Source organism: Aricia agestis, chromosome 17 (assembly GCF_905147365.1).
Source record: "Aricia agestis chromosome 17, ilAriAges1.1, whole genome shotgun sequence".
Taxonomy (NCBI): Eukaryota; Metazoa; Arthropoda; class Insecta; order Lepidoptera; family Lycaenidae; genus Aricia; species Aricia agestis.
In genome coordinates, this window is record NC_056422.1 from 6,466,701 (window position 1) to 6,479,419 (window position 12,719).

General features: G+C 36.6%; 1 protein-coding gene across 1 annotated transcript in view; it reads left to right on the forward strand.

Moving 5' to 3' along the window:
* The window catches only part of LOC121735256 (rap1 GTPase-activating protein 1), a 330,446-nt gene that overhangs the window by 70,076 nt on the left and 247,651 nt on the right, over positions 1-12,719 (forward strand). The window lies entirely within an intron of this gene.

Consider the following 12,719-nt stretch of genomic DNA (forward strand, 5'->3'; position numbering starts at 1 on the left):
GCGGTTATTGAGATACAGCCTGGAGAGACAGACAGACATCGAAGTCTCAGTAGTAATAGGGTCACGTTTTTACCCTTTGGGTGCGGAACACTAAAAAAAGAAATGTCTACCTTGATAAATATGTGCCTCTGTCTCATTTATTTCAGTGCTTGCTTCAATTGCCATATTCATGTTTATCTTTTCAGTAGTAGACATAAGTTTATCTGGAAAAAATGCATAAGGTTTAAGATGTTTACTATCCTACTAGAAATTAGAAAAAATCAAAAGTAGAAAAGTTTTTCTAACATCTGCCTAGGTTGACTGACTTCATACATAATAATCCATCAAGTGCGAGTTGAGCTCACGCACCAAGGGTTCCGTACTGTTATAGAGCAAAATAGGCCAAATATTTAGTTTTTTTTATGGGAGCCTCCCTTAAATGTATATTTTATTTTAATGTTATTATTAATTAACATACACATATAATTCAGGCCTTAGTAAAAATTTCAGGTGCCTAACTGTTGCCATTACTTATATAGAGCAAAATAGCCAAAAAATCATGTCTGTTGTATGGGAGCTCCTCTTACATATTTTTTTTTATGAAATAAGGGGGCAAACGAGCAAACGGGTCACCTGATGGAAATCAACTTCCATCGCCCATGGACACTCGCAGCATCAGAAAAGCTGCAGGTGCGTTGCCGGCCTTTTAAGAGGGAATAGGGTAATAGGGAAGAGTAGGGATGGGAAGGGAAGGGAATAGGGGAGAATAGGGATGGGAATTGGGCCTCCGGTAAACTCACTCACTCGACGAAACACAGCGCAAGAGCTGTTTCACGCCGGTTTTCTGTGAGAACGTGGTATTTCTCCGGTCGAGCCGGCCCATTCGTGCCGAAGCATGGCTCTCCATCGTTATATTAATTTTATTTTGTTTTTAGGATTTGTTGTTACAGCAGCAACAGATATACAATCTGTGAAAATTTCAGAAGTCTAGCTATAGCGGTTTTTGAGATACAGCCTGGAGACAGAGAGATAGACTGACGGACAGACAACGAAGTCTTAGTAATAGGGTCCCGTTTTTACCCCTTGGGTACGGAATCCTAAAAATAAAAAAAAATACAATGGTCACTTACCTGTATGTTTTCCAGCAGGATTAATTTTATCATAATATGATTTAATATGCAAAGGAAACTCAGTAAAAAGGTCATAAGATAAAGGGGTTCTCATGAGACCTTCAGTTGGCACTGAACTGGCTAACAACCGGTTCCCTTTTGCATTAAAGCATTGACGGGTAAAGTGGGCACCACAGATAAACTTGAGCTGATGCAACTTTTCAATTGGCACATAAACTAAATCTTCAATGCCCGATGCTTTCACCCATAATCGACATCTGAAAGATTTATAATAATTTGTTTGTAGTCATTCAAAGCAGTCATCAGACTTAGTTCTTACAGGATTCAAAACAGTAGCCTATGTTACTGTTGGATAATATAGCATTCTTATGCTGGAAGAAGTTTTGGAATGGAACCAATAGTTAAAGAGCCTTATTTGTCGAAAGGAATAAAATCTTTCCTCTATAATCTATATAAAGTAGCATAAGAGGTACAAGTTACAAGTTTTATATTATAATATATAATTGGATGGATTACTAATTAGACTTTGCTGATTTAAATACGTACTGATACAAGTAACACAATGAGTGCCAAATCCCTTAGTGCCGAATCACACCATCAACATCAATTTTCATATTATGATGCAAGAGTACAAAAGTTGTAAGACTTACCGATCAGGGTCAAGAGGAAATTTTGCAAGAAATATGCTCGATTTGGGGAGTCTACGTACTCCACAAATCGTAGACTTCTTGCAGATGCGGCTTTCCATGTTAGTTGAAATATTTTCAGACGAAAATAATAAGTAGGTATCACTTTTCAAGGAGTCGGTGAAAATGTAATTAAACTCACGAAATCGGTGACACGCAACAAAACTTAACATAAAAGCACAAATTTAATAGCTAATTCACTTGATATTCAAGCAAAAATCAATTTTTTCAGATGTTTGTTTTATACAATTTTCAAACAACTTCAAAAAGTGAAAAAGTCATTGCAAAGCTGCCAACCTTCAGTAATCACAAAATCATAGATAACAAAATGTTAAGATTCTGTATGTTGGTAATGATTCGCATCTCAAACTTGAAGCCTTGCGGTTATTCAAATATAGACTTTATTTTAAAAGCGATAGAGTCGTGTTTTTAGTGACTGGCTTGGGGGTCAGGCTTTTTATATGGAAGTGTCGACCCACTGGACCGCACTACCATAGAAACAGTTGAGCTCACGCACACATCGACAGTTAGACTGCAAACTAGTACCAACCTAGAGATTTCTGATCACCGACAAACAGTACTGCCAACCTTCAGACAGATCATAATTTGACAGTTCTAGTGATGTGGACTAGTAATTATGATTTATTATCGAATATCGATACTAGTGTTGGGCCTTTCTATTGATAATATCCTAGGGGTAGGTAGGGCCTCGGGGTTTTGTTTCTGGGTAAAAGTGAATGTTACACAGAAAGAAAATACTTAAACATGGATAATCAAACAAAAAAATCAAAAATCCATGTTTAAATATTTAATATAATATACCCGTGTAACATATTTAAAAAATACACAAGATACAAATTTAGTGGTCTTTATTTTGTTGTTGAGCTCTTTTAATTTTGTCCGCGACATCAATTTCGGATTTTGAGAACTCAGTATTTAATATTTTACAAGATTTTCTTATAAATAATTTGCTCAAAAATGTCAATAAATATTCATGAACAGAGTTAGAGTGAACACTGCACTTAAACCATTCCATATTGCAGTGGACACTTAATTGCAAGGTACAATATTGGGCAATATGAAGCTGATGTAGCTCAGGCAAAATTGTACTTTCATAAACATTTTTTGCTTCACTCACTAAAATACAAAGTTCTTTTTTTGGATAAGTAAGAGAAATTTTATCTTGCCACCATTCTTTTAATGATATAAATTTGTATAATGGCTCATTTAGATCTGGATTTTCTTCTTTAAGGAAATATTTGCAACTTTCACAATCAAATTTTTTAAGAACTCTTGCAGCTAAGTATCCACTAACATATACAATTGGTTGTTCCTCAAAATTGCAAAAAGAAATTTCGACATGTTCAATCTCGGGTTCTTCGGGCAGCGACAGCATAGGATAACAAACATCTGCCTCTTCTTTATCAGAATTCTCATTCAGACACGTAGCTTCAAGCATTAATTCAGACTCAGATTTTTTAGTTAATTCTGCATGAGATATAAACAGTTTGTTATAGTCAATTTCACAATTTGAGCCACGACTATGCGGCCCTGTTAATCCAGAAATCACACTGGATTTTAAAGCAGCATTAAAATGACTGCATGTTGGATTTCTGTTTGTTATGCTGTGCTGTCTAATATTCCCAAACAAATTTTCCAAGGAATCTTGGTTAAGTTGGCGTAAATTTAAATACTTGAAACTAGCTTTTCTGTGTAAAAAATTCCAAATATCTTTTAATGACTTTAAAGAAGTTTCTAAACCCTGGATGCAACGCACATTTCTCAAACGTATTTGAGAGTCTGACTTTAGAAATTTAATTGTATGAATATACTTTAAATAATAATTCCAAGATTCCTCGTGTTTTGTTTTTTTTGAAACATTTTCCCTGATCCCTTTTTTTACATCTTCTGGCGATTTTGGTCCATTTGTGCAATCAAAAAGTTTGTCCATTTCTTCAACAATGTAGGCAGTATCGTTGATCTCTTCTGAACGTGGGTCGCTCCATGCCATCATCTTCAAAACCGCGGCCATCGTGTTGCTTAATGCTTGAGCTGCAAATTTAACACGCATTTTAGTTTTATATGTAGGGTTCACAACTGTTGATGTAATTTTCTTGAAATTCAAAAAATTCCTATTCCTCTCTTCTGCTTCTTGCAAATGGCACCATTTCGCCCTTTTCCCTTTGTACTCCATAATACCAGCTTGGAAAAAATTGTTCCTTATCGATTTAAATAGATGTGGAATATCAAAAATTATGAATACTTTTTGTTCATCAATAAGAAAATAGTTGGCTTCAGTACTCAGGCCATTAAATTTTCTTAATAAATTAATAGCACCAATATTAGTGGGGCCTTGGTCACAAACAGTCGAAAGAACATTGAATCCAGCCTCTTGTATGGCTCTCACAATATTTTTTATCAATACTGCTAACTTTTCACTTTCTATTGTTCCTTCAACAAAATAATGCGCTACCGGTTGTTTAAATTTCTGTTTCAGGCCTTGTATCATGAATACCAAGGCATGTCCTGCAATTTTGTTGTTTCTGCCCATACTTTCACCATTTCCCAGGTCAACAAATCCTTCAACCTTATCTAGTGATTCATTATAGATCAGTCGTTTCTTCAAGGCAATCTCATCAAACAATAAAACACAGTATTTTTCGTCATCTTCCATTTCTACAGATTTTTCTTTTAATATCTGTATAATCTTAGAATGAATGCCAGGTTCCATAGGGATTTCTTTTAAAAGCCTTTGAAGTGATCGTGTGCTTGGGAGTGGTAACATTTTTTGCAAATACCGGTATGCTTTAGGAGAACGCTTAAAAATAGACAGAGCGTAGGTTTTGTTTTGCGGTTGCCATCGTTTTCCGTGTGGGGCTTTTTTGTAATTTTTGACTGCATTTTCCACAATCGATTTAAGGATATCAGAGTCTAATTTATCCAAATTTAATAAGGACTTTGCCATTCTCCTTATCGTGATTTTTGATTCTTGTAGACGTTTTAATATTCTCCTTTCTCTTTTTGTTAAAGTTATTTCATCTGTAACAAAAAACATTCACAGATCAAGTACATGAAACTGTAGATGACGCCCGTTGCGCTCTCCGTTGCGCCAAAATTAGATTATCGCGCGGGAACCGTACATTTTTCCGGGATAAAAACTATAATATGTCCTTTCTCGGGACTCAGAGTATATTCATGCCAAAAAGCAAAATCGGTTCAGCGGTTTGAGCGTGAAGAGGTAACAGACAGACAGACACACTTTCACATTTACAATATTAGTATGGATGGACAATGCATTTTCCTTTCCCCTAGATTTTCTAATGAAAAAGAGGTTTGTCCTGTGAGTAATAAGAATGTTAATTTTAATTTGATACATACCATTTGTTCGAGTTTTCCTTGATGTTTTATAGCCTTGCACCAGAATTTCTTCACCCCCCATCTGCATTGTGGTTCCTGGAATATATATGAATTTTCAAACAAAATCATTATAGTTATAATTTTTATAATAACAGTTATATGTTTTTTTAACAAAAGATTCAAAACTTACCAGTCTTGCATTTTTTTGGTGATACAATGTTCTGAACCGAAATTTCATCGTTCGCCGTAGGATACATTTCTACTGAAATTATAGGTTAAAGGTTAATATAGGAATATGTTTGTTAATTCTTCTATAAATCATTTTTCTGTTCCACAAAATATAACTCTTCCAACAACTTTTGTTAGAAGAACTAATATTGTTGTGGTATTTCTGTTACTTTTTATTAATTAGGTACATAATTGCTTATTGTTTAAGCATTATGAGTCACACCCAGTAGGTAAAAATATAATTTAATTTTTCTGTTTGTGCATCTTTTTCTTTTTGGTTCCCTGGGTCCGGCTCATGACTGTTGCAGGCGTCGCCAGCATTATATTATAATGTCATTCGGTGTTTTATTATTTTACACCTCGTCGAGGTCAAATCCATAAGGATAGCGGATAAGGATAGGGATTAAAAATTCCCTTGCTGTACCTAGCAAAACAGACAGACCATTCCACAGGTACTTTTCTCACACATTTTCTTATATTATTAAAGTGTGGGGCAACAAAAAACAGAATTTTACCTTGAGTGGGTGTTAACCCATTCACCGCCAAGTGCTGCACATCTGAACAATACAGAGGTGCCACATATTTCTTTTTTAAATTTTAATGTTACATTGCAAGGAAACACAAAAACAAACCAGCAGCAGCAAAGAAGCATTCGAAAAAAACGACAATGTTTTATCATTGACGGTGAACGGGCTGCAATGAAGTATAAATAGTAGTATTTCTTACCTCCTTTTTTTCTTTTATATGTCAAGTGTGTAGGAGTTTTCGAGGTTGAAGGTATTGGTACAAAATTATCAGTACCATATGTTTTATGGACATTAGTAAGCACTGGTCCACCTGAAAATTAAAATCATTTTTACTTAACTTTATGATAATTTCCACAGCTACTCCATAAAACAGAAAAATAAATTTAGCCAAGTGCAAGTCGGACTCGCGCACGAAGGGTTCCGTACCGTCGCGTCATAGATCAAAAATAGGCCAAAAATTGTTTTTTTTTGTATGGAAGTCCCCCTTAAATATTTATTTTATTTTTACTGTATTATTAATTGTTAAAGAACACATATAATTGAAGATTTTGTGAAAATTTCAAGTGTCTACATGTTACCATTACTGATATCGAGCAAGAAAGGCAAAAAAAAACACGTTTGTTGTATGGGCCCGTTAAATATTTATTTTATTTTATATTTTTTAGTATTTGTTGTTATAGCGGCAATTAAAGAAAAACATAATCTGTGAAAATTTCAGAAGTTTAGCTAAAGCGGTTATTGAGATACAGCCTGGAGAGACAGACAGACATCGAAGTCTCAGTAGTAATAGGGTCACGTTTTTACCCTTTGGGTGCGGAACACTAAAAAAAGAAATGTCTACCTTGATAAATATGTGCCTCTGTCTCATTTATTTCAGTGCTTGCTTCAATTGCCATATTCATGTTTATCTTTTCGGTAGTAGACATAAGTTTATCTGGAAAAAATGCATAAGGTTTAAGATGTTTACTATCCTACTAGAAATTAGAAAAAATCAAAAGTAGAAAAGTTTTTCTAACATCTGCCTAGGTTGACTGACTTCATACATAATAATCCATCAAGTGCGAGTTGAGCTCACGCACCAAGGGTTCCGTACTGTTATAGAGCAAAATAGGCCAAATATTTAGTTTTTTTTATGGGAGCCTCCCTTAAATGTATATTTTATTTTAATGTTATTATTAATTAACGTACACATATAATTCAGGCCTTAGTAAAAATTTCAGGTGCCTAACTGTTGCCATTACTTATATAGAGCAAAATAGCCAAAAAATCATGTCTGTTGTATGGGAGCTCCTCTTACATATTTTTTTTTATGAAATAAGGGGGCAAACGAGCAAACGGGTCACCTGATGGAAATCAACTTCCATCGCCCATGGACACTCGCAGCATCAGAAAAGCTGCAGGTGCGTTCCCGGCCTTTTAAGAGGGAATAGGGTAATAGGGAAGAGTAGGGATGGGAAGGGAAGGGAATAGGGGAGGATAGGGATGGGAATTGGGCCTCCGGTAAACTCACTCACTCGACGAAACACAGCGCAAGAGCTGTTTCACGCCGGTTTTCTGTGAGAACGTGGTATTTCTCCGGTCGAGCCGGCCCATTCGTGCCGAAGCATGGCTCTCCATCGTTATATTAATTTTATTTTGTTTTTAGGATTTGTTGTTACAGCAGCAACAGATATACAATCTGTGAAAATTTCAGAAGTCTAGCTATAGCGGTTCTTGAGATACAGCCTGGAGACAGAGAGATAGACTGACGGACAGACAACGAAGTCTTAGTAATAGGGTCCCGTTTTTACCCCTTGGGTACGGAATCCTAAAAATAAAAAAATATACAATGGTCACTTACCTGTATGTTTTCCAGCAGGATTAATTTTATCATAATATGATTTAATATGCAAAGGAAACTCAGTAAAAAGGTCATCAGATAAAGGGGTTCTCATGAGACCTTCAGTTGGCACTGAACTGGCTAACAACCGGTTCCCTTTTGCATTAAAGCATTGACGGGTAAAGTGGGCACCACAGATAAACTTGAGCTGATGCAACTTTTCAATTGGCACATAAACTAAATCTTCAATGCCCGATGCTTTCACCCATAATCGACATCTGAAAGATTTATAATAATTTGTTTGTAGTCATTCAAAGCAGTCATCAGACTTAGTTCTTACAGGATTCAAAACAGTAGCCTATGTTACTGTTGGATAATATAGCATTCTTATGCTGGAAGAAGTTTTGGAATGGATCCAATAGTTTTAGTAGAGCCTTATTTGTCGAAAGGAATAAAATCTTTCCTCTATAATCTATATAAAGTAGCATAAGAGGTACAAGTTACAAGTTTTATATTATAATATATAATTGGATGGATTACTAATTAGACTTTGCTGATTTAAATACGTACTGATACAAGTAACACAATGAGTGCCAAAACCCTTAGTGCCGAATCACACCATCAACATCAATTGTCATATTATGATGCAAGAGTACAAAAGTTGTAAGACTTACCGATCAGGGTCAAGAGGAAATTTTGCAAGAAATATGCTCGATTTGGGGAGTCTACGTACTCCACAAATCGTACACTTCTTGCAGATGCGGCTTTCCATGTTAGTTGAAATATTTTCAGACGAAAATAATAAGTAGGTATCACTTTTCAAGGAGTCGGTGAAAATGTAATTAAACTCACGAAATCGGTGACACGCAACAAAACTTAACATAAAAGCACAAATTTAATAGCCAATTCACTTGATATTCAAGCAAAAATCAATTTTTTCAGATGTTTGTTTTATACAATTTTCAAACAACTTCAAAAAGTGAAAAAGTCATTGCAAAGCTGCCAACCTTCAGTAATCACAAAATCATAGATAACAAAATGTTAAGATTCTGTATGTTGGTAATGATTCGCATCTCAAACTTGAAGCCTTGCGGTTATTCAAATATAGACTTTATTTTAAAAGCGATAGAGTCGTGTTTTTAGTGACTGGCTTGGGAGTCAGGCTTTTTATATGGAAGTGTCGACCCACTGGTAGAGAATGCCACACAAAGTATTTTAAATAAATAAATAAATAAATTTCTAAGAATTGTGCGTTAGTGGTAATAAGTAGAAACTTTTCGCATATTATGTCTGACACAAATAATGAATCAACAACTAGCTAAACCACATAACTAATAGCTGTAACTTTAATTTATATGTGACACCCTAATGTTCCTATGGGAAACAAACACTCATGTATAGTGTATAATAATTATGTAACATATAGGTATATTTATACATTACGTGGAAGTTTAGTGCGGGTCTCATACAAATCTTGTTCTGCAAACTTGAACTTTTCCCAAACTCATACAAACTGTCAGAACTAGTTAACGCACAAAGTGTATAACGAAAAGCGATGTTTTTCCCCTTCATTAATTATAAAATTAGTATTAAGATAGTAATTACTTATTTTATTTTATTTAACACTAGATAACGCCCTCAACTCCGCTGCGCTAAAATTCGTTTATCGTGTGAGGTCCGTACATTTTTCCGGGATATCAAGTACTTATCTTATGTCCCGGGACTCTAAGTAACTCCATAACCCAATTTCTGAAAAATCGGTTCAGCGGTTTAGGCGTGAAGATTTATAATATTACGAGCTTTTGCCCGCGGCTTCGCTCGCGTTAAGCAGTATTATTACATACAAACATTCATCCCCTATTTGAACCCCTGGGGGTTGGAATTTATAAAAATCCTTTCTTAGCTAATGCCTACGTCATAACATCTACCTGCATGCCAAATTTCAGCCCGAACCGTCCAGTGGTTTGGGCTGTGCGTTGATAGATCACTAGATACTAGGTAGATAGATATGTCAATCAGTCAGTCAGTCACCTTTGAGTTTTATTAGTATGACGTGCTTAATGCTTATACTATTGCTCATTTTCTGTAGCCGATACGAAGTGCGAACGAAGTATGGATCAATACCTAGTTGCTCGCAACTTCATTGGCGTGGAAACGCGATTATCGCGCGGAGACCGATTTCAAAACGCGTTCCAAAATGGACCTCATTACAATTTTAGTGGTTAAATCATAAAAATGTATTCTATGTTCACTTCCAGCAGCGGCGGCGTTGGTCGCCATTTCTGGCTATCTCTCAACGCTTTGCTAAAACACTAAACTAATTGAGTCATTAGTTTAGTGTTTTAGCAAAGCGTTGAGAGATAGCCAGAAATGGCGACCAACGCCGCCGCTGCTTTGTAGTGGCGTAGAGCAAAATAAAACCTATAGCCTAGGTCATAAAGTGGCATTTTATTTGAATTTTTGTCGACGACGTCCCGGTGACGGCGGCGGTGGTTAGCAGTTGGTTGTGGGTGCGTTTTTGAAACAAATTCTCGCAACACAGAGGCAGAGTAAACAGAAATAATTGAAGAGATCTCGTATAACATAGGCCGGCGCCGGGCGCGCGCCGTAAGTTAATCAGCATTCTGGAGCATGTCGAAAGTGGTACTTGCGCCCAACTCGCGTAGATTCGCCCGTTTGTTTGAAATCGAGGTACTCCATAGGGTTGACTCCATTACTCTCTCATACTCCATTAGATGCATTTCTAAATTACTTAGTATGGATTTGACAGATTCGCAATCTGTCAAATCCATAAAATTTTAGAAATGCATCTTCGCGTCGCTTTGGGGTCTGAATCAACCCTTAGGGTCAATAGAGGCGAGGCGAGGCGCGACGAGGCGAGGCGAGGCGTGACGCGGCATAAATTTGTATGGCTTTGACAGATTTCAATTGCGTGAGACGTCTTTCGAATCTGTCAAATCCATATTATAAAAGAAATGCATCTACGCGTCGCGTTGCGGTCTGAATCAACCCTTAATTCTGTCGACTCTGACAAAAGCTAGGTTTTCGTGCACGCTACTGCGTTGTTCTATCCTCTTTTCTTTCCCAAATAACGCATATAATATTATTATGTGTCTTCGATTCGGTCTAATCTTCAACATGTCTACGGTATGTTATTCACACTGACGAAGGTAAAATATAGGACTCAGCCTTAATATTTCTCGCTAAAGGCTCTAGAGAATAAATAAACTTCCCTCATTTCCACACGAGTGAGCATATTTTATCACTGAAACTAGATCCGTGGAATATTGTCCAGGAAACCATAGTAAGGGTCTTAGAGACCACACTTCCACTTATAAGTTACTCTGTAATCTGTATTACTGTTGGGTAACAATGATATTAAATCTCATAATACGATATTCTATTACTTTTAATATTATTATCTACTTATTTTCATAAACTACAAGGTGTAACAAAACTAAGTGATAATTATGTTATGTACTTTAAAGTTTAAGGTAACTTAGATTAATGATTGGTCTTCGCGCGCTGTGCTACTACGTCGTATAGTCCGTCAAGAAAGTGAAGAAATTAAAAATCGGCCAAGTGGGAGGGCCATGCTTCGGCACGAATGGGCCGGCTCGACCGGATAAATACCACATTCTCACATAAAACCGGCGTGAAACAGCGCTTGCGCTGTGTTTCGCCGAGTGAGTGAGTTTACCGGAGGCCCAATCCCCTAACCCCTACCCTATTCCCTTCCCTACCCTCAACTATTCCCTTCCCTTCCCTTCCCTACCCTCCCCTATTACCCTATTCCCTCTTAAAAGGTCGGCAACGCACTTGCAGCTCTTCTGATGCTGCGAGTGTCCATGGGCGATGGAAGTTGCTTTCCATCAGGTGACCCGTTTGCTCGTTTGCCCCCTAATTTCATTAAAAAAAAAAGTGCTAGTCGACTCGCGCACGACGGGTTCCGTACCATTATAGAGCGAAAGTAGGCAAAAATTGTGTTTTTTTGTGTGGGGGTCCTTAAATAATTTTTTTTTTTTATTATCTGTTGTTATAGCGGCAATAGAAATACACAATCTGTGAAAATTTTAGAAGTCTAGCTATAGCGGTTCTTGAGATACACCCTGTAGACAGACGGACAGACGGAGATGGAAGTCTCAGTAATAGGGTCCCGTTTTTACCCTTTGGGTACAGAACCCTAAAAAAGTGGCAACATCGTAGTGTCATCTCTTTTTCTTAGATTGATTTGAAAGGGATGACACTACGATGTTGCTACTTTTTAGTTTCTTCACTTTCTTGACAGACTATAAGACCAATAATTAATCAAGTTGTGGCGCTGAAAGATCAACTTTTTTTAAAACTTTATGAGAAAACTCCTGACGCTCGGGCGCTTGCCCGTACAAATCACAAAAAAATTTGCTCTTTCATCCGCTGCTACTGTCACAGTGAACTCAATATAGGGAATACAATATGTTATGAATGTATGGTCTGTCACGACAAATAAGTGAAGAAATTAAAAAGTGGCAACATCGTAGTGTCATCCCTTTTTTCTTAGATTGATTTGAAAGGGATGACACTACAATGTTGCCACTTTTAATTTCTTCACTTTTTTACAGACTATACACATCCTAAAGTATTATCACTCAGTTTTTTACACCCTGTAGAGTGTAGATGGTGCTGGCAACATGGTTTTCCAAAAATCCGTTAATTGCGCGGAAACCGTACATTTTCAAAGAGTTAAACTATCCTTTTTCCGCACTCTAAATCGCAACTGACGCGGACGGGCAGACATCGCTTTAAACTGTTTTCTTTCCTAAAATGATGGAAGAATAGCTGAGATGACATGTTTGCTTGATTAATCTGTCATTCAAACCCCTTTACGATTTTTTAACGAACGCATTAAAATTGATAGAAAGGGGTGAACATGCATTTTTAATTTAATTTATTTTTTATTCTACCCAGAGGTGTTTACATTTTTATACTGGATGTTGTCTCCATAGAAACTTTG